Below are 24,624 nucleotides of genomic sequence, written 5' to 3'. Positions count from 1 at the left end.
ACATGCAAAAGTTCGCGCTGACGTCTATTCCAACGTAGGAAGTGTTATTAACAGCTGATCGGATCGGCAAAGCATGTTTCTGGAATATTATGTTTTTGTTGCTGCAAGCGCTTTTTATGCAGTTTTTGCAAAGCTATATGTGGAAGGAAACTGTGACCGAGGACAAGCTGATGGCATAAGATGTAAGTACAACTCCTCTGGTTTCATATGCAAAAAAAATTATTGCGCTAGCTTACCTGGTTGCAGAGCTACCGGGATTTAAAAATAGTTGCGCAAAACAGAGCGTGCCTGCTCCGACCGGCTTTAAAGGGTTAAGACAATGAAAATACTTCATGTATTTTTAATGCTTTAGTAGGGGAAGACATTTGTTGCATATTGAGGCCCACAAGTCTAAATAGTTGGTGATCCTTTTATGGTAAGATCCTCCTTATAGCTGCATCCTTACATCGGAATAAATGGAATCCACTGCTGCCATTACAGAGGATCAACCTTTCCCCTTCTCTCATTTTTAAAATAGAAAAAAACTGTCAGCTGTCACTCCTGTCCCTTCAAGGCATAAATGTACCAGTGATTTTAGTCACTATCAGTCATTCTTGCACCTTCTTGCTATATGCAGTACTGCCGTCATAGGTTTTTCACTTTCATGAGTCTCTGGCTCTTTACCCCTGCCGGTTCCCCTGACCTACTCCTTGCCATCCATTCCCCATCACCTCTCAATTACACTCTTCTTCTCCTGCCACCCTTCCAGCAGAATGAAAGTGGAAATGTTAGGTGCAACTGAATAAAGTCATTACTTCCTCTGCTCAGTCACTGTCTCATGCACCTATGCCCTCCCCTTGAAGAGAAGAGATTAGACTTTAAGTTTGGCGCGTGGCAAAATTAAAGGCTTGATTTCACTGGGCTACATCAAAGTGCAGAGTGCATCAAATAATATCACAGGGAATTGCAAAAATTGTCCAATTTAGCAGGCGTTTGCAGACAAATCAAAGCATATGCATGAGGTCCGATGCTCTTTCAAGTCTAAACAAAAATACTTTCATAGAATCAGTGCAAGAAAGTCTTGACTTTCAAAAAACAAGAAATATAATCTTTAAAAAAATATTTAGCTGCAAAGTATTTCTACACATGTTACTTTGCTTTAAAAGCCACTTATAGGCAAATCTTTAGTATAAATGCAATGAGTTAAAAAAACAATGAACAACATTGTATCAGCAAAATGCTAAATGTTGTTCATTTTTATGCCACAGTTGCACTCTGAGCTAATATCTAACATCTAATATCTGATATCATTTCAGTGTGTGTTTGTGGGTGCCATCTAATCCTAAGTGAACAACCTGTCAAATATATATCTTTTAATGATGTTTGAAAGGTAGGTGGAAACTTGCTGAATTTGCCATCATCACATTGCATCATTTCATGCAAATTTACTCTGCCACCACAAGTAAATATTGCTCTGCCCACCTCATTACATCGCATCCTCCTACATTATTTTTCTTTTAACTCACGATTGACATGTGCATGCATGTGTGGTTGTGTCTGTTTGTGCGCGCGTGTGTGTACTTCGTGTGCTTGTTTCAATAGACTGGCAAAAAATGGATGAAGAATAAATGTAAAAGCAAAATGCATCAACTGCACAAAAAGACCTGCTTTGGTGTTTTAAAATGCTGACATTGATTAACTTTCAGGTATAGTTCTTCTTTGAAAGCTAACAAATCTCTCCCATTCACAATTATTACCTGTAATGTTTACAGCGTTTCTGATGTGGCTCTGTTACAGCGTTCCTCTCTATTAACTGTTGTTTGGTATCCATAAATCTTTCCCCAGAATTTCCTCTGTCAGCTAAATGCTGTGCTGATTAATCACTTGATTACTTCTAGCCAATATTCATAGGATTAACCTTGCCATTTGCCTCCGGCTTCCCGGAGAACAATAATCTTGGGGGAAGAGCGTCATGACCAAGTTACTGGTTCTGTGGGAGGCTCTGCCATGGAAGGTCAGGCATCTTTGCGTCATTTTGGAGAAATCACAGACACACACAGCTGAGGGACAAAGAACAGTGAGCTCCTTCTTTCACAACAGAAAAAGACACAGCAGTACAATCCTTTGAGAGCATGTTGAAGCTGGGAAGAAAGCACACCTTAAAAACTGAAGAAAAAACAAAAAGAATCCCGACACTGGCCAGGTTTTTTTTTCCTTTTTCTTTTTTAGTTTTATGACCCTCTTTAAACCTGAAGTGTTTCAGTAAAAAGAGAAAATGATGCAACAGATATATCAGCAAGCCTGTGTTTTGGTACATCAAGACACACTTTTCAGTAACTCATTTCTTCTGAAGATCCACTTGGCCTGATTGAGCGCCGGTACACCTAGAGACATTTGACGATGACTGCTGTCATACGTCTCACTGAACTGACCGCCACAGCTTCACAAACAGTACTGGGGATCACAAACGCACAATGAAAACCACACTCACACATGAGTAAAAGTATGTAATGAAAGTCTCAGCTCTATCTGTGACCCCTCAGGAGAAGAATGTTAAACATAAGGCCCGGGGGTGTGAATCGGCCCGTCAAAGATTCCCCACTGAACAGTGTGAAGGAGGACATAAATTTGAGATGTTTAACTGTATTTTCCTAAGTCTTATAACATTTCCTACTGATAAGAAACTCCCCCAAGATAATTCATACAAAACCAAAGTAAATCAGTAATACATAAAGAAATAAATAACAGAAAATTCCTGTTTTTTCACTATCTACTGTAGAAATGTATGATTTTACAGTGGGCTCACAGGCTCAAGAGACAAGCTTTTTTGGAATATTACACTTTTTTTTTTCAATTCAAGCCCAAAGCAGCATTTATTTTTATCATGTGTAAAAACTGAGATGTAATATTTAAATTGCTTTTTTTTTTTGTTGAAGGTAACTAAAATAACTAAAGCTTGTGTGGCTATGTGTGCATAGATGACTTAAGTGAAAATGAGAGGATTCCACAAAGTGCAAGATAGAAAACATAAAAAGCAAAAAGGCAATTGAAGAACAGGTGGGGAAAAAAGAAATTGGGTGGATGGGAGTGTGTACTTAACTGATATTACCTAGTGATTAAACACTTTGGAGGTGGAGAATGTAGAGAGCTCAAATGGCTGCACTTAAGTACTTGAAATGGTGAATGTACTTAAATGACGCTTGAAAAGGCAAAAAAAATAAAATAAAAAATGCAGCGAGGTGCAATTAACATAGTTGAGTAAGTGCAACTGAGAGTTTTTTCTTTTAAAGTTTCAGCAATTGAAATGCAGTGTTGTAGGATCAACATCAACTTAAAAAAAAAAAACAACCTTAGAGTTTTCATGTGTCAGCCCTTTGGTGGTTTAAGGTTCATTAGAACCGTCACTGCTGTAACAACCCTTTAAGCCACGAGGTTCAAAGGGTTAAGGGCAGCTGTCCGAGCAAGCTATTACAAAGCAGCATCCACCTCAATTACATCAAAGCCAACAGCTGTCTGCGTGCAAGTGCCTCTTTTTTTTTTTTTCTTCATCTACACTTGCTGCTGTGCGCTCACGATTGTGTGAGCCTGCATCAGTGTGCGTGAATGTGCCCGGGGAGAGGGTAATGAGGACCACTGGGGCTAGTTTAAACAACCAGGGTTCACTAGCGGAGAAGTGAGCTGGAGCTCCAGTGCTCCCTGGAGCACAGAAAAAACCAGAGCAGCTTCCCATTCTTATAATCTCCAGTGCACGTTACATCAGGACTCAGCCAGATGGGTAAAACCGCTCACCCTCGACCCCGAACTCTTGCAGGACTGGCACTTCCAGAAATTCAAGGAAAGGAGTTTAGCCATGTGGTATTGACTAGTGGAAGCTCCACTAACTTTCCTGTGTCCTGTGGAGCTACATAAGGCTTCTCTGCTTTAGCATGTTGCAGGGTACACAAGCCATTTGCAAAGAATAAAGTAAAAGCATGTTCAATCAGCACAAAAGTTTAAAGTATACTTAAAAAAAGATCTCTTCTTTAATAACAGCTAATATTTTGGAATTTAATCAATTCATAACTGTCATGGCATTTTTCCTAGGTAAAAATGAATTATTTTTTATGTGGCAATGCTTTCCCAAGGGGATGTTTAGATATGTCCAGCATCCTAAAACCTCCCAGTGACACTTCAAATTGTCTCCATGCCACCTTTATGAAAATGAGAGGTGTATCTGTAAAACCATTATCGTGTTTGCTGGTTGGTTGTTTGATCCTTGGACGCTCTGGTCTGCATGACAAAGTATCCTAGGGCCAGGTACTGAACCCTAAGTTGTTCCTGATGAATTCATCTTAGTGTGAATGTGTGCGAGTGTTAGATAGACATAGAAAAAAAGAGCTTGTGGCTATGAAAGGGTGATTGGGGCACGTTGTATAAAGTGCTTTGAGTGCTCAACCAGAGTAGAAAAGATCTATGAACGAACCAATCAATTTACTGTGTGAGATGGTTTTACCAGCTGAGAGAGTTTTTTTTTATAGCAGCCCAGGATTATTTTTTTCTGCATCCTGTCCAAACAGCATCCTCTCTGTGTGACATGTTGGTTTTGCAAACGTAATCTGACATCTGAGCAAAGCCAAAACAATTTTAGATTCCAGCTGAGATCATGGCATTTTTACCTCTGCAACTTTTCTTTGCAACAACAACAACATGGTTTTATGTAGCCGTGAACATTAAAAGTCTTTATTCAACATCTACCGCAACAGCTAGCACTTTTTGGCCTCAGGCGCAGTACAGCTATAACAAACCTTCAGTTTAGCTTATTTGGGTCCAAATTTAAGAGAAGTTCTGCATATGAGAGCTTCATACTTTTTCTCAAAGTATTTCTGATTGGTCACTGTTTGCAATCAATTTTTAACTGTTGTGTTTGTTTTACGCACACAAGTGTAAATTCTATTCATGTAGCCTTTTTGCTACTTCGGAAAATAAAACTATAGCTATTAGACCTGGCTACTTAAATGGAAGCAATGTGATTTATTACAAGTGCAATTAATGAGCTAAATGACAATGACAGTGACATCATTAGTGAAATCATTACAACTGGAATTATTATAACCGAATAATACGCTAATCAATATTGAGGAAATGATTAGATTTGCCTTCATTTGATAAGAGGAGTGAAGGACCTGGTTAATAATAGACGTGTGTGTGTGCATGCTAAGGTTATATAACCTTAGTTAACACCAGTAGTTTAACCTTCATTTAAACTACCGCTGCTGAAGGCTGTGCTCCAATATACACATGTGCACAGGTACACATAGCGTACAAACAGGCTTACACAACTAAACTCTCTCTCTCTCTCTCTCTCTCACACACACACACACACACACACACACACACACACGCACACACACACACACACAGTAGCCTCATCACCTTACATTGATTTCCCGCTGGCCAACCAACTGCTTAGCCATCTTTGTGGTGACAGGTTGACCCATGAGGCCTGTTAGGTACTTGCACGCACGCACACACACGTGCACACACTTGGACACACAGGGAGCTATCCTGCAGCCTTTAGGGAACTCCCCGAAGCATTTATTGACCAGAGAGAGAAAGTGGCTATTAATCTGAAAAAAGGCTTAAAAGCCTGCCACCGTCTGTTTGTTTGTGCATGCTTGTATGACATGTCGGTACATGCAAATGCAGGTGTTTGTGGCCTGCTATTTAATGCATTTAACAGATGCATGCTTTGCACTGTGCGTATTTGTCTTTGTTTGCATTCCTAAAGGAGTGTAATGGTCCTATGTAAAGATCCACTTAACAGATAAATCCAGTTGGAATTCAACAAAAAAAGAAGGGAAATTACTCTACGTGTGTTACATAATTAGTTGTGGTGCCAAAGGTCTATAGTTTGGCCCCCATGACACCATTTAAAACATAAGGTGAGCTTTTCTAACCTCCATTCCAGCAAATTACCGTCATCCTGTTACTTCTGCCAGTTCAACACCCTAGAGGCAAACCTCCAAGCCTGACAGAGCAACAAGATAATGAGAGAGCCGAGAGAGAAACAGGGAGGCGCAGGAAGAGCAAGAGAGAATGAAGGACACACAATATATTGAAAATGCCCGTCTCTGTGCGTGCACTTGCGCCTTCATCCATCAATTAAAGTCTCAACTCTAAGATCCCTCGCTTTTCATCTTGGCAACAAAGAAAAGCAAAACTTATTTGTTGAGCATTAAAAATCCATGCCGCGGGAACACCGGTTGCCATGAGGTCAGAGATGGCGAGGGAGACAAAAGATCTGTCTTATGTTGTTGCGTTTCTCTGCCAAGAACATCAACTTAGAGGAATTTGTCTCCGGAGCCTTGTTATTGTCAACTCACTGTTCGGGGCCCACTGTGCTCTGAAGTGTCACAACAATACAAAAGCATACACAAGTGCACAAACGTACGTAATTTTCTGTTGGCTCAAAAAAAAACATCATCGCTGTCTTTTTTTTGTTTTTATTTTAGTTTCTTCTTTATTTCCATGGTAGCAAAAAAAGGTTTGACATGTTGTAAAACTGCTGTTCAAGTGCCAGAGTTATCGTACGCTCTGTGTGTCAGTGTGTGTGTGTGTGAGTGTGTGCGTGCCTTTGGCGTGTCCTTTGTGAATGATGGCTTTGCTAAAGTGCTGCGAAAAGAAACATTGGTTTTCTACGCCTTTGATTCATTGCTGGTGTGAGAGAAATTTGCATAGCAGGCAGACTCGGGGCAGATCTGGGCTCTCGTTAGCCGGGTGGCTGGATACTTCATCATTATCATCAGGCTTGTGCTTTGGTTCCAGCCACTCTGCCCTTGCTCATAATCTTCAAGAAGTCGTTGCAGAAGGCAAAACAAAAAAACAATAAAGGTCTCGAACAAATTAGGCAATGCACTGTGTGAAAGCCACTAACTTATTTGGTTGATTGGTGGTAACTCGTGCGGAGTAGGTTTCGCCTCTCAGCCTGTTTTTTCTCTCTATCGTCTATAGTTTTGGCAGTGGCATCACGGATACAACTTAATAATAATTATTCGCTTGCCAAAATGTCTTAGAAATGTACAGCGCTCCTGAGAGGTCAAAAACTGTCACACAAGCAAATAGAAAAGTGCTGTGAAAACTCACAACAGAAGTGTTTTTGGGGAGAGAATAACATGACGGTAAAGCTGCTTAAGTGACAAGCTAACCGCTAGTTAGCTAAAACATGCATCTACAGTATTATAAACACACATTACTTTGCATCTCTTTCTCCCTCACGACACAAATGAATCCTCCGCTTCTTTTAAGCGTCTCGTGGTGCAGTCCTACACATCTTTCTCTTTCTGTCACTTCAGCTGCTGTTCCGTCATGTTATTGTCTCCACAGAAAAAGGCTTTTATTGACCTTCTCTTGTATTTTCTGTGCCTTTGCAGCTTTTTTGGAGTGCATTTGACCTCTCGGGGCTGCCATAGCAACATGTAAAACAACTGAAGTTTGAAATGGAAGAAGCAAATTGGATGAACAGACAGGTATGCCCGGGGTTTTTTTTTTTCCTCCAGCTCTCCCTGACAGGTTTGCTGCAGTCCTTTTGGGGACAGGGCTTGTTATAGAGGACATGCTGACGAGTGTCGATCGATACTAACTCCCAAACCGCAGCATCAGTCTGTGAGCTGTGCTTGTGTGAGTGTGTGTGAGCGTGTGTATGTATGTGTGCGGCATCTACATGTCTGTTGTTGTATAAGAAAGGTATCTGGCTTTCAGGACAAACACAGGCAGGTGCTGCTGTCATTCATTTCATTTTGCCCTTGAGGGTGTCAGTTCTCCTTGCATTGGTGTCTGGGCACCTGTGTGTCTATGTGTGGTGGATTTACATATCACTTTATTGGAGATTATATGGACAGCTTCCATGGCTATTTTTCCTCTATGAATATTTTACCATCATATAAACAAAACACAATTTCAAGGCAGCTGTGCACATGGTCGGACTGGGGAGGCTGAGGGGAAAAGTGACCACGTCCCACTTATAGGTCAGGATTAGAGGGAAGGTTAGCACAAACACATCGATTTTCACATTGGAAACTTTAACAAAATTTGCATTCCAAAACACCTATCGGGCTCCACCTGGCCACATTTGAGTAACAATTGGCTGCAGTAGCATGAAAGTACCTGCAGCTGGGTACAAAGGAAAGGAAAACGAGACTGAGATGGAGACTAAGAGTGTTTCTTCTTTCCTGAGTCTTAAATCCGCCATGGGTAACTACTGGAGTGTGACAGTAGGCTTATAACAGCCAGTGTGTCGATAAATCCCAAGTGCATTTATTTCCTGCAAGACCAGGAAAGCATACCTCACTTTACAACCCCCCCCCCCCCCAAAAAAAAAAAAAACAAAAAAACAAACAAACCCAACAACAACAAAAAAACAAAAACAAAAAAGGACAGAAATGCAAGGTGACCCCACCACACACCCCCTTTCACTCATTTGGCCTGTTATTTATATATTAATAAGGTCACATGTGTCGTAAACTTTCATCCCAAGGCAGGATTACAAAAATATAAATTTGAATTAATATGAATTGTTTCTAGTCTCCTGGCATCTTTTTTTCCTTTCATTTTGCAACTCTCTTTCAACTCTGTTGTGTATTTATTTGATGAAAATTGTCTTCATTTGCATGATGGCATGCACACTGGCTCGCTGAAACATTAGACAGAATTGCTAGTGATTAAGTTCACTCCTGCAAACATCCCATCAGATATGCAGATTACTTTATAGTCAAAAAAAAGAAGAAGAAAAAAGGCCAATAAAACACTAATGGTTGGTGCAGAATTATTTAAAAAAAAAAGCCTAATGGGATCATTATTCAAAGTCACTCAGACAATTAAGCATAACATATTTACATGTATTTGAAGTATGAAAAGAGTCGGAGCAGCCTCTGAATCAACGCAACCTCTGTAATGGAACGTTTGTAATTGGACACAAGCCTCTGACTGTTCTTCTGTTCTGTTTTTTTGTTTCAGTTTTGATGATCACATTAAAGCATTTCAATCAAATATTATAAGCAGCAAGGTTCCTTTTATGTAAGATTCCGATTACACGAAGAAACGAGGAGATCAAAAAAGGAGCAGAAACAGGAGAAAACTGTTCTGGGAGTCGGCTGCTCTGTAAAAACACACAAAAAACCTCCCAAAAGCAGAAATATTATTTCCTGTCAAGAATACTGGTTAAAAAAAAAAGGAAGTAAAAAAAAAAGAAATATTAAAGTACTACTGACCACTACCTAAAATGCCCTGACATTCAGTTTTCCAGCATGTGCACTTGTGTAGTTGACCATAGTGTCTCCCCACTGCTCTGTTTCTATTACATGCAGATGATAACATCTATAACTGACATATAGGGAAGGAGGCCAGGGTAAAAGGAGGAAGGAGAGGATTTACTGCTCTCCTGGAAACTGTCTGAGGGGGAGAGTTATCTTGGAAGCAAAGAGCCATGGATGGGTGGAACAGAATGACAGATAGCAAAAGTAAGGGATGCACAGGAAACCGACCAGCACACACACACACACACACACACAGGCAGACGGGCACATACACTTTCCCGTGTGTTTTTGCTAAACACAAGGGGCACAATTTCCTTGTCTTGTAATGATTTCTAAATAGGGCGTCATTGCCCAGGGATATATTTAATTGCCACACACCGGCCGGTGACGATGATGTGCACTGACAAAAAGAGCGCACGAGGCAGCGGGAGAGCAAGAGAGGCACCAGTCATGCTTGTTTTTGAAGTCTGACTTTGACTTCGCAAGGGCAGGAGTGGCTGTCACTCGGTGGTCACCATTTGCAGCTCGCTGTTTTGATGTTTTGGGGCGAATTTTACTCCAGCTACAGGAGGTGGCTGCTGTCAGATATCGACTCGCTTGCCCACAGCGCCCTTTCTTGCTTCCTTCGCACACTCACAAGCACACGCGTGATCACCTTCGTGCCAAGCTATTGTGTTCATCTTGAGCAGCGTTGCCAGATTCCCATTGCAGGAACTGTTATATCTCCCTCTCTGCTGCAAGCTGATGGGCGTTTGTGTTGTGCTGTGTGTATGCTTTTCTTTTTTTAAGTGCACATTCATCTTTGTGAACATTCCAATGTGTGTTTGTGTATTTTTGATCCAGTATTCAGGGCCAGTCTCTCTCACAGTTACCACTCTGTCCACCACCAGAGTGGATCAAACAATCAAGACTTGATTTAAATGCAGACTTTCAGCTTTAATTCAAAGGGTTTAATAAAAGTATTGCTTTAACTTTTTTAGGAATTACAGCTATTTTCACAGATAGCCTCTGAAAATGAAAATGAATTGCTTTGCGTACGAAAAACGGAAGATTTAAAATTCCAGGGATTGTATAGCTCAGTCACAAGAGACAAACAAAGGTCATGCTTAGTGATTGGGAATGATTTTGAAATTCACATCTACAGTGTTTGAAACACACACTAGGCTTTCAGGAAGAACTACGTGTGTCTGTGTGTCTGAGAGAGAGTGAAGTTTCCCTTGCTGTATTAAGATAGATAGCTTTGTCCATGGGAGGCTATCATGTGTCTGGCAAACAGATTCCCCTCTTGTCAAGCCAAATGAACACAGATAAGTTCACCAGAGGAGACATTGGAGGGGGGAAGAGTGTCCATGTGCACACATCATAAAGGGTATATTAAGAATAAAGATGTAATGCGGGCAGGTGTCCCAGAATGATCTGGTCCTTTCATGATAAGTAAATCGTAGTTTCTTACATAAGAATCTGCAATGAGTTCCCTCATATAAATCTTAAAGAAATGCAATGCTTGCATGAGGCAAGTAATTACATTTATTTTAGAATTCATTAAAAAATCTGATGGCTCAAAGGACGTGAAAGTACAGAATAAGTCCAACCTTTTGTAGAAAATAGTAGATGCAACTGACCTTGTCGTCAACAATCTCCTGGTTGACGACCAGGAGATCCTGCACCTTTTTTAAAAAAAGATGACATCATAGTTTTACAGGGACAGCAATAGTGATGTGTCATTTGTGAGTGAGCCGATTCATTGTAGTAAACGACGACAGGGAGAGCTGAATCTTCAGCTGCCTCTGCTCAGCCCTGCTGGAGACTGCAAAGCTAAAATGAGGTGCTGGCTGAAATCCCACCCATTTTTATTTTCAGCCATTTTTCCTTTCAAACTTTTGTCCAGGCCTTAAACCCCATGTATGTTCTCCTTAGTAGTAGTAGATGAATAAAAATATTTATTTTATAAAAACATGAATATAAAAAATTGTCTCCCAGCACAAAAAACATTCCTAATTGTTAAATTAGGCTAAAATAGAAGAGCCGGACCTCCCATCACTAAGCAGCAGGTATAAGTAACGCCAACAAACTGGGTCCCATTTGTGCAAAGTGTTACCCACTTCGCCTCGTTTTGCTTTCACTCACTGGCATTTGAAACTTCTTGGTTAGGCTTAGGAAAGGATTGCGGCGTGGGTTAAAATACACACATTCCCACTAACAAGAGACAGTCATAACCTGGTGCATCACACACAGCCACTAACAGACACCTTGTAAAGAAATGTGACAGCGGCATTTACAAAAGTGGCACTACTTTATGCCACAGGAATGAGAACATGCTTTCAGTTTGCAACATTTTGGCGATTACTCTGTTCAGCAACAGGGTAATTTAGCCTTCAGGACAGCCAGTAGCATGCCAATGTCAATTTAAGATTAAGACACTGATGATCTTTAGTGTCACCGGCCAAACTTCACAAAAATATCAAGGAATTGACTTGTGGCAAAATGATAGAGCATGAAGTGCTAAGCCATGCTAATAAGCTGTGGGATGAAATTGACCTGAACAACAAATCTCAGCGTCACAACGCCGTATTACCAGGTCCTTTCCCCCTCACACACACCTGCAGAATTCCACTTTAATTCCACAGATATAGGTTCTAATAAGAAAGTATGAATTCCACTAAAGATAAGACAAACACTGGGGAAACCTTTTCTCCATTTTTCTTTTAATATTTTTTTATATGATTTTGCAGTGGACACACCCTGAATGTGGGGCAGATGGATTGCAAATGCCAGAGAGAGGTAACACACACAGCTATAAAACCCCATCTTCTTTCAGGGCTGTGTACCAGGGTAAGTTCTCCATCATGCATCAAGAATAGAAACAGTTCAAGACGACATACACTTACAGGTCTTTGAACTTAAATGCACCCCGGCAGCAGCAGCAGCATGGGAATGTGTCTTTCCTTGATACTGGGAAGTAAAAAAACAGATTTGCATAATGGCAGGCAATATGTCATGTGCCTTGATGCTTGGTATCAGTAACCCTCCTCTGTCTGTCTTACTATGTCTCTCCTGGTGACAATACCATCGGCTCACTTCTTGAAATGGATGTTAGTATCCATAGCACCTTCAGAAGAGCATTAGATCACCACTGGTTATCAACTGCAAAGACGTTTCCAGCCTCATTCCACCTGACAGGTGGCAGGTTCCACATGTGTTAAATCACTTACTGTACCAAGAAGTAATTATACTGCCACCATAAATCTTCCAGATGTCCCAGCGAGTAAGATTATCTCCTCACCCTCCACCACACACGCATATACGGTCACGAGAGCAAATGCCCTTTATGCTGTGAATGCTGATACAAAAGCAGATACACATGCAAAGTAACTGCTGTGGGCTCAGGTGGCCAGTTGTTTACCACATGGGTCAAAGCATTGCACTTCCCACGCATGGCTGAACTATGAGTGGACAAGATACACTGGGAACAATTACTTTATAAAAGCTCACATGCTATTCACCAGGGCTATTGTGTGTTGGGGATTTCTTTTGGGTGAGTTGTTGGAGTGGCACAGTATACTTGTCAAGAAAAGGTACAAGCAAAAAGGTTGCTTTCAATCAACAGCAAAGTCACATTTGCTGAACAGTTTCTGTTCTTTATTTTGAAGAATTAGAGAAGCAATTATCCATGTCGACACAAAGCCACATCAGTGGCTAGCACGCCACAACAACAGCCATCTCGTCTTGTGTTGTACAGCAAGACCCCACAATTTTAGAGAAAGAAAACTCAACGATTAGATCCCGTATAAGCTCGCTCACTGCAATAGCAGTGAGAGACAACTTGCTTGTAACAGAATCGCCAGGCTTAGGGTGGAGCACCCATCTGCTGCAACTGGTTGGAGGAAGAGGAGAAAAAGAAGACAGGGTAGATGAGCATAGAGACGTGCCGAATAACACAATAACAAAGACACAAACTGCAGAAAAGAATGAGGAAAAAAGCGCAATATATATTTATGCACAAGGAGTGAAAACATAGGCCTTTGAAATGATTGGTTCAAAGATGAGGACAGGTCTGAAACATTTGCAGTCTGCTGCTGTCTCCAAAGGAACTTAGTTGCCTCAAGATGGTGATGAAACAGCATTAGGATGGAGCTTGCGAAGCAGTGTGGACAAGTTGGCAATTAAATGCAATCTGTTTGCGATAATATGATGGTTATCTGGTGCCATCTACATATACAAAATACTAACATTAAACTTTGCTAACTCTAGAAATTGACATAAACGGCTTACAGAGCTCAATCAGAACCCTGGAATCATAGATTTAAAACAGAACTTTAGAAACTCCTCCACAAATAGTGACAAAGTTACTGCAGTTTAAGTACAAAATGGCACTTGGCAACCATGCTTTTATATAGAATTAGAATCAGAATATAAAAAGCAAAAAAAAAATGGAATTAAAATTTTCCAAGTCACAAGGTTGACATCATAATTTTGCTATTGTGCGACTGAGCACGTAATAATAAGTTTCAATTTAAAAAAATAAATAAAGTTTTAATCTTTATCTTAGGGTGACTGTCTCAAAAGTCCAAACATTTATAATTGATTCCACATACTCACACTGTTAGTCGGGTCCATGGATGGTAAAATTCAATGTATTGTTAAAAAATATGGGAAAAAACTAAAGTAAAATGGGAGAATCACTGGTAAACTTGTCCTTCAAGAGTGAATTTCTCTGTTAGGATAATATGATACTACGAGGCCCCATATATGTGATGAATAGTAATTCCAATAGTTGAGTCTGGGAGTAATACGGGAGCTGCTCTGCTTGGTGTTCTCAAGAGCTGGGTTGATCCAAACTAACATCTTAAAGCACTAAAGTGACATAGTGGATGCTCAGCACTTTCTGTGTTTCAGTGCTTTTTAATATTATGTTTGACATCACTTATTATTTATGGTTTGATGAGTAGTGTGTAGCGAGCAGGACTGGGGATGGGACAGGGAGTGGTGGGATAGGGTGCGCAAGCTGGAGAGTTTACAGGAGAAAAGTGTTGCGTCAAATCAAACTGATATAAACTGTATCGTCTGCTCCTCTTTTCCAATTTAAAACAATATATTGGAACACTTTAAGCAGGCAGCAACACCCAGCCATAACAGATGGAGCACATGAACTGAGGGAATACAAACATCCTAACATAATTCATGGCATTCCACTGATGTTAGAAGGAAAGTCAGAGGAGAAGAACACTAAAAGTCAGTGAAAAACATAGATAAATGTCACCTACAGTTGGGCTGCTGGGAGTGGAATAGTACCCATAGCCACATTAGCATCACGTGCTCCACTGCACAGCTATAAAGCTAATTGTGATGGATCAAATTGCCACTGTATGTAGGCAAAGGCTTTTGTTGTCTTCTTGTCAAAGCAAAGACAAAAGAATTTTGTCGTGGAGGTGAACCGCCATTCGCATCCCACAGATAGTTGCTTAAAATCAAATGCTTTGCTTCAAACTGCATATCAGCGTTTCGCTCCCATGAAATGTCACTGTTGCCAAAACAACGCAGGGGTGTGTGCTTGAAAATCAGCAAGTGGTGCCACACCAACATATTTTTTTCTTGGTTTTTTTTACTCTTTATAAAACGGCAGAGGCTGATGCTTCACACAAAATGTCAACCCTGTCACAGAGATTTGCATGGTTGGAGTTTGACATTGGATTGCTTTTTTTTTTTAATATCATCACGCAACTGGAAGTCCAACAAACAATTGCACACGCATCCACATGCACACTAGCCTCCTGTGGGGATTGTATCATGTGACTGTGGGCACAGGTGCTCTGTGGAATGCCTGTCTATTTTCTGCAGTTAATCGATCACATGAAGTCATCGGAGCTTGACTTTGGGAGTCAGTGGGCCAGAGAGTGATACAGACTATGTGAGTGTGCATCTATGTGTGTGTCTGCGCTGTAATACATCATTGTGTTCCATTATCAACGAATCGCTCTATGGCCACTCTAAAGCTGTGAGAGCCTTCTGAGAGACGCTGTAGCTCTGAGGTTTTTCGTCATCCACTCGTTCACACACAAATATCCTAGGCACTCGCACTAACTCACACTTGCTCTTGTTCTCACTCTCTACTCATGCACACACGCAGGCATACACACACATGCTGCACAGTACAGTGCAGTCTCAAATGATGGGTATGCATGGGATGGGGGCTCTCTAGAGGTGATCTAATTTGGCCCACTGGTGCCTTAACCACATCTCCCTCGCTTCACTTCATCTCCTCGCATGTCGCTCAAAACTTCCGCTGGCCTAAAATATCCCGCTCACAATTTTACTCTGACTTCCCCCCCCTTCTAACATCATACAACTTTCATTAGGTGCAGACAGAGTGATAGACCTAATTCAGCACCAACCTTTGCCCCCCATCTTATTCCCTCGACCAGTTACACCCTTGGGATCTGAAAGGCATTTTCAACACGGGGCCAGGATACTGAAACTCTGCTGTACTATATTCTCCCTATATTCTCTTGTGTGTGTCTGTGTGTGTGTATATGTATGCATTTTAATGTTATATGTGTGTTCAGTCTTTTTATGTTGTTCTCAGTAAGCTAGTATTGGTATAGTATGTTCCTGGAGAACATATTGCCAATTCCTTCCATAAATATTCTCTGATTAATAAGGTTTTTCAGTTTAATTCAATTAAGCTCATTTGAATTGAATTAAATGTTATTTATATAGCGTTAAATCAAAACAGTCACCTTAAGGTGCTTTATTTTGTAAGGTAAAGACACCAAAATAATAGAGAGAAAACTACAACAACCTCTTTTGAGCAAGCACTTAGCTACAGTGGGAAGGAAAAACTCCCGTTTAATAGGAAGAAACCTGCAGCAGAACCAGGCCTAAGAAGGGGCTATGACTGATTGGTGAGAGAAATGAGATGAAAGGTCAAAACCCACTTAAGCCTTTGGTATACAATGCAGATTTGCCCTCATCACCACAGGGGTAAAAAAAGAAAAAAGAAAAAGAAGCAAACAAACAAACAGGAAGTTTCCTAGATCATTTAAAATTGAGTAAATGAATATATCTATTTAGAGGTGAAGGAAATTGGTCAATGCATGCATGAGGGAGTGAGAGTATATGCTTTTTACAATACTTTTTTAATCCTTTGGTGTTCATTGTGTCTACCTGTTTATGGATCATTTATGGATCAAATTCTGTCTTTGTTGAAAACACAAAATTGAGTTTAAACATCGTACATTTTCTTTTTCAACTCAAAAGGCTAACCAGTGCACCGGAAACAACAATGGATGCAATTGGAACGCAGCGAGATATCTGAAGACGCTAATTGGAGAGGAGTTACAGAACTCAATCTAAACAGTCTAAAATTGCCTTTTATAAGCTGTTTGTGTATTGGAGTTAACTCCGTCAATATCACACATCAACACAGCTCACATTATTGAATTCTAACAGAATACAACCTGCTTAAAAAAAAAACAAAATCTGTGTCAAAAACTGAGAATAAACATCTTGAATCTATATGTGCAGATTGCAGTGGTGGGAGGCAAAATAAGACATAGTGGCAGAGTACAACATGTAGGAGTCAAGCAAGCATGCATACTATGCAAATGTATTGTGCCATCTGCAAAAAAACAAAAAAAAAGAATGTAAGAAAAAGAGGATAAAGAGGTCATATTTATTGGAAAATACACAATGCACAATATAATTTTGATTTGTGGCATATTTAATGGCATCAGCAGGAAGTTGGCTTGTGTACTATGTTCCAATCCATACTGATCCAAAGCAATCTGTTGAGAAAATGGGAAAGGATTTAAATGACAAGGTGTGTATGTCTATCAATGTGTTTGTGTGTGTGTTTGTGTGTGTGTGTGTGTGTGTGTGCGCTTATGTGAGTGTTTGGGCCTTTGCTGAAGCATAAAGGGGCTCAGTGCTGAGCCCGTTCAGTAAGAGAGTCATAGACCATGTGCACAGAATACTAATTCTCCTGCCACAGTCTTTCTCTCTCTCACACACACACACACACACACACACACACACACGCGCGTGCACACACACACGTGGCCGTGCTCCATTCTTTTAGCGAAAAAATATCTGCGCAGCTACTGTATTGTATGGCATGCAATTACTCTTTGTCATAAGCCGTGGCGTGTGTTTGCAGCCTGCATTTTTCATTGTGTTTGTATGTGCTCGGTTAAAGGGTTATGCAAACACCTGTATGTAAATACAGTGTACCAGCACACTGTGAGAATAAACACATATTACCCATGTTGCTCGAGATACACAAGAAAAAGCACACACTTCTCTACGCTCTAATTACCAAGAAGCGATAGTATTCCGTGAGGAAGGGATGAACTGACTGCTCGTGTGTGTGTCTGTGTCTAGGTGTGCGTGTGTAAGTGTGTAGTTTTAAGTGACGGACCACTGGCTTCTGCTCAATGCAAGGTTGATCTGGTCCCCAGAGCTCTCGTCAAATCCCAGTTTCCTCTCTAATTTCCTCCTTTCTGTGTTTCTACCTCCTCTTTCTACACCCCTACCACATGCATATGACATAATCCGCAACCTGAATCTGTGCTAACATGAATTCCCTTGGAAGTGAAATGCTGTAACTGTGTGTGTGAGTGTGTGTGAGTGTGTGCAGTATGGATGTGGGAATGTGCAGGGATTAAGGCAGATGTCCAGCAAAGTGACCTTTTGACAGCTGGATAATGAAGTGTATAGGGACATTAACGACACCTTACTCACAGAAATTCAGATGTCAATATTTAAGCATGCAGACTTGCCATGAAGTATCTGTAACTAAGCATAGTAAAATACTGTAGTCATGTATGAAAGTCTTAAGCCATCCATCACTTCTTTATTCATTTTATTCATGGAAGCCGGCACAGAAATGATCTCGGTGGAAGTTTGGCTGTCAAGAAACTATTCAAACGCCAAATTCCACAAGAAAAACTCACATTATTGAAGCAGTGTGGGGTCATGTTGATCAAAAAAGGTACAAAAGGCAGGTCAAGCTTCTTCAAAGAAAAGCTTTGAATGCCTCCATTTACAAAGTAAAATTACCAGAAAGGTTGTAATACAAAATACTGACTTTCAAGCTCTTTAGAATTGTACAAACTCAGTTTTTCCATTTCCATTTGCACATTTCAATAAATCACTGCACAAATTTTGTTAATTTTCTAATAAAAATCGTGTGACTTAAGACATTTGAACAGCATTGTGTATTACAAAAACTGTCATCCTGAAATAGATGTTTTTTCCGACAATTTATGAAACTTGAGCATATTTTATTATGTGCACAGGTCTCTGTGGTACTCGACTGTTAAAGGAATGAATCATTGTGTACCACTGTAGCTGATCAAAGTCACTCAGATTAAAGTAAGAGAAATACAAGTCAAAGACAAGTCCAGCTGTCCATGCTCTCCTGCATCTGTAAACACTGCTGGTGGACATTACAAACGTGACCCGAATGTGTCGTGACAGCACAAAGCCAGATTGCACTTGCACTGGAGGCAGTGGACACTTCTTCAGCTGCTTCATTCCTATATTTATGGGTTGAACTTTAGTTCCACTCCAGTGCCAAAATAAAAGGAAGGAAGAAAGAAAGAAAAAGAACACAAGACTGTACGTCTAACAGTCGGCCCCAATAAAAATTCTTTTGACAATAGTAATTAATAACAACAAAGTGCTGGTATTTACTGTAAAGGTTGAGCTTTTTTTTTATAAATAAAGGAAAAATTACAGTAAAATTACTCTATTAACTTTTTCTATTTATTTTTTAAAGAATAGCAATACATATAAACCACGTTGCATTTAAGTAAAATGCAACCAGTGCAGTTTATGGAGGACTTGTTTTTCTTTTTTTTTTCTTTAAAAGAATGGACTCCCGTCGTCTTGGCATGGAGAACAGAGGCTGGATTTTTTTAAGGTTAGCTTGAGGCTGCATCCTATAGTATTTCCTGAAGAGTACATTATTTAAACTGACACTTCTCTGTGCTTACAACAGCAGTCTTTTCATTCCTAATACCAACTAGTGCAAATAATACGATGAATAGCAAAAGAAAAACAAGCACCAAATTACAGCCTTTGCTGCAAACTTGAGAAGGAAGCTTCCACTTAGAGCCCCAATCCAATATGTGCATGCCTACTAATTAAATCAAAGGGCAACTACGGTAGATATTGTAGCGTGATGAATGAGCCAACACATACAGGATGGTGTAATTCTCTCACAAATGATTGATGAATGATTGAAAACAATGATGCTAGCTTCATACTCTCCGTTCAGCTGTCTCTCACATAAATGAGACGTTCTTATGTCCTCGGGATCCGGAACAGCTCATGATATTACGAAATATAGTATACCACGGTAAGATAAATCTGCTGTTTATTGCCATTTTCCGATTAGGTGAGGTAGAAGCTACGGGCGAATGTGGTGGAAGCCACGAGCTGACATGACAAGGAACTCCATGTCATCAACTTAATCCTTACATTTCATACACCAGGAGAAGCCATCTGTCATCTATCACAGTGCTGTTGTTGGCCCACATGCAGACTTTATGAATACATAATTGACAAATCACAGGCATGACATGAATGAGTAAAACTACAAGCTATCATATAAATTACACAGGATCTTAGAATAGGGTGGACATAATGGATGGTCTCTATTTTCATCAGCAATTTAATAGCAGCAATGCACTAATTGAACCCACATGCACTAAAGACATGCAATTGGGGTCTCTTATTTGAGAGTTCCTTTGAAGATTTAATGTATTCTGTCATTGCTGTGTAGATATATAAGTGTAGTTCACCATTAAGAATTGGCTAGATTAAGAAATGGTTTTTCTCTCTTCATCTTTAAAAAGGCCAAATAATTCACTCAAGCAAGGCTGCCCTTCATTCCAAATAGAAATCTAAAGGATCCTGTGTATTTGCAGGAGCAAAGCCTTCAAGCACACTTTATACTATATATATTATAATATTATAAATATTATAATATTTTCGGTTTTAGAAAAGAAAGAAGGGGAAAAAGCATAACATGTAAAGACCATGAGATAAATAGCACGTGGAAATAAGCATCGTCACAAACTTTCAACTGTAAATATTAGCCACATGCTAATGTGTGCACATGTATGATAGCACTTTGTATTTCCTTTTTCTTTTTCCCTTTTTTCTTTTCCGCTTAATACAAAATAGTTATGTGGAAGAAATCAGGTGTGGGTGGAGACAGCTGCTGATGGATCGGAAAAGCCGGGGATCTGAGTTTTATCAAGCAGACCTGACATTCAGCCGCAAAACATCTAAGGAACTGAAATGTGCCTTCACTTGCTCGTGGTCGTGGTATAACAGTTAGCTCTAAGAATCACATCATAAGCACAAGAGTTACAAAAATATAGAGAAAAGCTTTTTAAAGCATAAACGTGTTACACTATGGCTTTTTTTTTTTTGCTGTTTTAGGAATACGTACATTGCAGGTCATGTGCAAGTCCAGCTTTTTAGAGTAACTAAAACTGCAAACTATTTACAGCAGTTGAGGAAAAGCCCAAGGTTACATGTTTATTAAACTGGAAAAGCAATCTGTTTGCATTACTTTCCATACTCTCTGCCATTTGAGACATTCGCAGCAAATTTGAGAAAGTTAGATTTGAGAGTTGAGTGATTATTATTGTTTCGTTTGCTCCTCGAAGACTCAGTGTCAGTAGAGGAGATTCAATTTCATATTCTGCAAACAAGTTTGTTGAATTTACTATGAACTGTTTGTCTACAAAGTACCATCTCTCCCTGCCAGCATCCACTGAGACGCCTATAGAAAAATACACATATGCGGTATTAAAGACCTGGTTGAGCAAAGTGTTACTCTAATAAACTACATAGATAAATTCTTTCTTTGCCAACTCCATGGATGAAGAGCAAACAGGCTTTTTTCACAAGTAAATACTCATCATTTGATGCCTCTGGCACTGATTAACAGCGTTCCCTCGTAGGTACCCTAGGTCATATTTAGTACAATTTGATTACTGTTGTCATGGTCCTGGGTCGAGCGACCCAGTGTTTGAGTTTTATGTATCTTTTGTATTCATTTGTGCCCTAGTTTAGCTCATCTAGTTTATTTTGAGATTGCTGTTTAGTCCTTGTTCCTTAGTTGTTTATGTCATCTCCCCCTGTACTGAGTCTCCCTGGTTCATGCGTCATGTCTGCGTGGTTATGTTTAGTTCATGTCATGTCTAATCTCCATGTTTCCTGTTTTACTTTGAAAGTCTGTATTCAATGTCAGTGTATTCAGTTTCACTTCTCCTGTCCTGTCGTTAGGTTCATGTGTGTCAGCTGTGCTCCCATGTGTGGCCACTTCCCCTGATCATCCCTGATGTGTATTTAGTCTCTGTGTTTCATACAGTCTGTGTCGCGTCGCCTGTGTTCCCACCCTCCATGTTGTCACAGCCAGTCTTTTGTATTCATAGTTATGGTTTCCTGTGTCTTCATAGGTTATCCTGGTATCACTTTCCCAGTTTAGTTATAGTTTAGTTTTCAGTGTCACTACGCTTCTGCCTTGTTTGCACTCCTTGTCTTCAGCCACAATAAAGGCTCGCTTTTCGTTCGACCTCAGTTTCGTGTCCACGCCTGTGTCTGCACCTGAGTCCTCCTCACACTCTCCACACGGTCTGCCACTGCGACCGTGACAACTGTACTGGTTAAGGTCATCTTGTAAAAAGCAAGAAAAGTAGATTTCAGATTCAAATGGTATAACAATGTAAACTGTGTTGATAAATTACTTTTGTTAAAACAAGAAACTCGACTGAGCCCTGCTGAGTTTAACTTGTATTCACGACCAATCAGAAAGTTCTGTTGATCATGTATTTATCTCATCTATAGATCTAAAATCTAAAGATACTGATTGTGTAACTCGGTGTAACTAGATCTGTTTGCCCATTTCAAGGAAAAGATCTATAGAATTGTTACCTTCAGAAGTTTTAGTTGTGAGTTCAGCTAATTAGATGTCCAGTGGATTGCTTATGTAAAATTTATGAAGAAAGATCTGCAGTATATTTAGTTCCCATCATGGCTGCTTATCGCGAGTTGGCAACCCTGCCTTATTTCATCTTCTTCTTTGATGTGCTTGTTTTTATATGCTTTTCTTCTAATTTCCTAAATCTTGTGCCAAAACCTCTTTTTTTCTTTTTTCTTTTAGCACCGACACTCGCCCATCACTAAAAAAATACAGTTTTTGTGTGTTTCAGTTCAGTCAACTGACCTTTAACTTTTAACAGTTGTTTTAATACTCACCACTGATTGTAGCCTAATTCTGGCTGGGAATGAAGTCGTATTTGTTGCATAACTATGGAAGCAACATGGTAAATGGATGCATCTCGATGAGGGGTTATGTCATTAATTATTATTTTTATTATCAATGAGTCTGTCTTTCTGCAACTGAGACAGATGAGCTGTTACAGAGTAGTTTGTGCAGTTTTACTTTTTTCATTTCAGTTTCATTTTCCTTTTATACAGATGTCGTTCTAAGACTCAGGCCCTGTTTACTAAAGTCGAAGTTCATTTCCTTTGTTCTATTTTTTACTATTTGTTTTCGTCTTAAATTTAAAATGAGTGTCTGAGTCTCACCACAGCTGACAGTTGAAAATTGGCAACCATGCATTAAGGCAAAAAGTGGACCGGCACGAAGGAGAAAGCTGGCATTTAAGCTTTGTTTTTGAGTGTCCCTGACTCAGCGGGGGCAAAATTGTTTATCTTTCAGTTGACAGAAAGGGGACAGGAGCAGAGTAAAGGCAAGATTATGGCTGTTACTCTGACAGCACAGTCCTGGATTTACAATAATTTTAACATTTATGGATAATTACTGCAAAAGGGAACTGGTGAGAAAAAAATGTTTTCTACAGAATACCAGGGGTTGAGAACATCCTGCAGGGGTGGACAGTGGCTGGTTGCTAACTAATCTTTTTTTTCTTCTTCTCTGCTCCCTTTAGGGGTCCCCACAGCGGATTGCGTGCACCCATCTAAACCCTATTGCCAACATTTTCCTCTCTCACGCCAACCCTCTTAATGCCCTCCTTTAATACATCCATAAATCTTCTCTGTGGTCTTTCTCTTGTCCGCCTGCCTGGCTCGCCATATTCAACATTCTTTGCCCAATATATCCACTATCCTTCCTGTGCATATCTCCTATCCTTGGAGATTAAAGGTAGCCTTATCTCTCTAACTTTAACTCAAAACCTGGGCTGCCCTTCTGATACAATCATTTCTAATGCTCTCTCTTATGGTCACCGCCACTAAAATTCTTAGCATCTCCAGCTTTGCCTCCTGATGTTTTGGTAGCGCCACCTTCTCCAAACCATACATGTGACTGCTAATCAATATGTCAGCAAATAACTGTCTCATGGAAGTGACACAAAAATAAAGCTAAGAGGTCTTTCAGGACAGTGGCATAAGCTGGATATCACTGCAACCCTTAGAATTAATTAGCAGAGTTGCATTATCAGTTTGACTTTTGGCCAAAACAGTTACATGGCACTTTCTCAAGCAATAGTACATCAGGTCAAGACAAAATGGTAAATGACTCACTTCCTTAATCTCCCTTAAGTATACCCTTTTCTTCCTCTATGAGGTTATAAGATGATAAATGCTCCCCTGCTCACGAAATCCGGAAGACGATAACCTTCCCACTAGCAAGGTAAAAATCTCCCTAGAGCTCTTAGTGTGTGTGTTAGTTAAAGGAAGGCCAAGCCTAACAATAACCTGGTTCTAATTATTACTATGCAGACTGCAAACATGCTTATGAGGCACCCAAAGGGAAATTATTATGCAATTATGTGACCTGAAAAGCAAACTCCATCTCTGTATATCACACGCACCTCTATATTGTTCTAATTGAATTACATTAGACTAAATACTCTGGTGGCAGTGATGAAGTGAAATGATTAGAAAGCCTTAGCGCAAGTGCTTGTCCATTTCTGTTTGGATTAAGCACTTATCTGTGTTGCTTGCAGGCAGAAAACAGAATTATGCGGCTGCACACACGCAAACAAATTTCCATGTGTATTGTGCGTGAAAGGATTGTCTTCTTTGTGTCTAATTCATTGATGTAGAAAAGACGGTTTGCATATTGTCCATTGGTGTCAAATCTGATCTAGTCCTAACATTCTCAGTGGATGGATACACACACACACACACACACACACACACAATACCGTTCAGCATGTAAACTGAAGTCATGGGAGCCCCACCTCTTGGCCACATGGGGGAATCTCTAAAATATAGATCAAAAGGCTGAATTTCTGTCAGGCATTACAAATCTTTTGATGGAAGGTTTAAAGGGCCTCCTTTGAACTGCTTCGTTTTTTTTAATTAAAGG

The 24,624-nt window shown here is 40.0% G+C and overlaps 1 protein-coding gene across 11 annotated transcripts in view; it reads right to left on the bottom strand.

Moving 5' to 3' along the window:
- Positions 1-24,624, bottom strand: part of adgrb2 (adhesion G protein-coupled receptor B2) — a 250,724-nt gene that overhangs the window by 152,447 nt on the left and 73,653 nt on the right. The gene's annotated exons all lie outside the window — the stretch shown is intronic.

This window comes from Neolamprologus brichardi, chromosome 22 (genome assembly GCF_056152115.1).
Source record: "Neolamprologus brichardi isolate AB-2024 chromosome 22, ASM5615211v1, whole genome shotgun sequence".
Lineage (NCBI taxonomy): Eukaryota > Metazoa > Chordata > Actinopteri > Cichliformes > Cichlidae > Neolamprologus > Neolamprologus brichardi.
The sequence above is the reverse complement of the archived record's forward strand: the minus strand, read 5'-3'. Positions and strand labels throughout refer to the sequence as shown.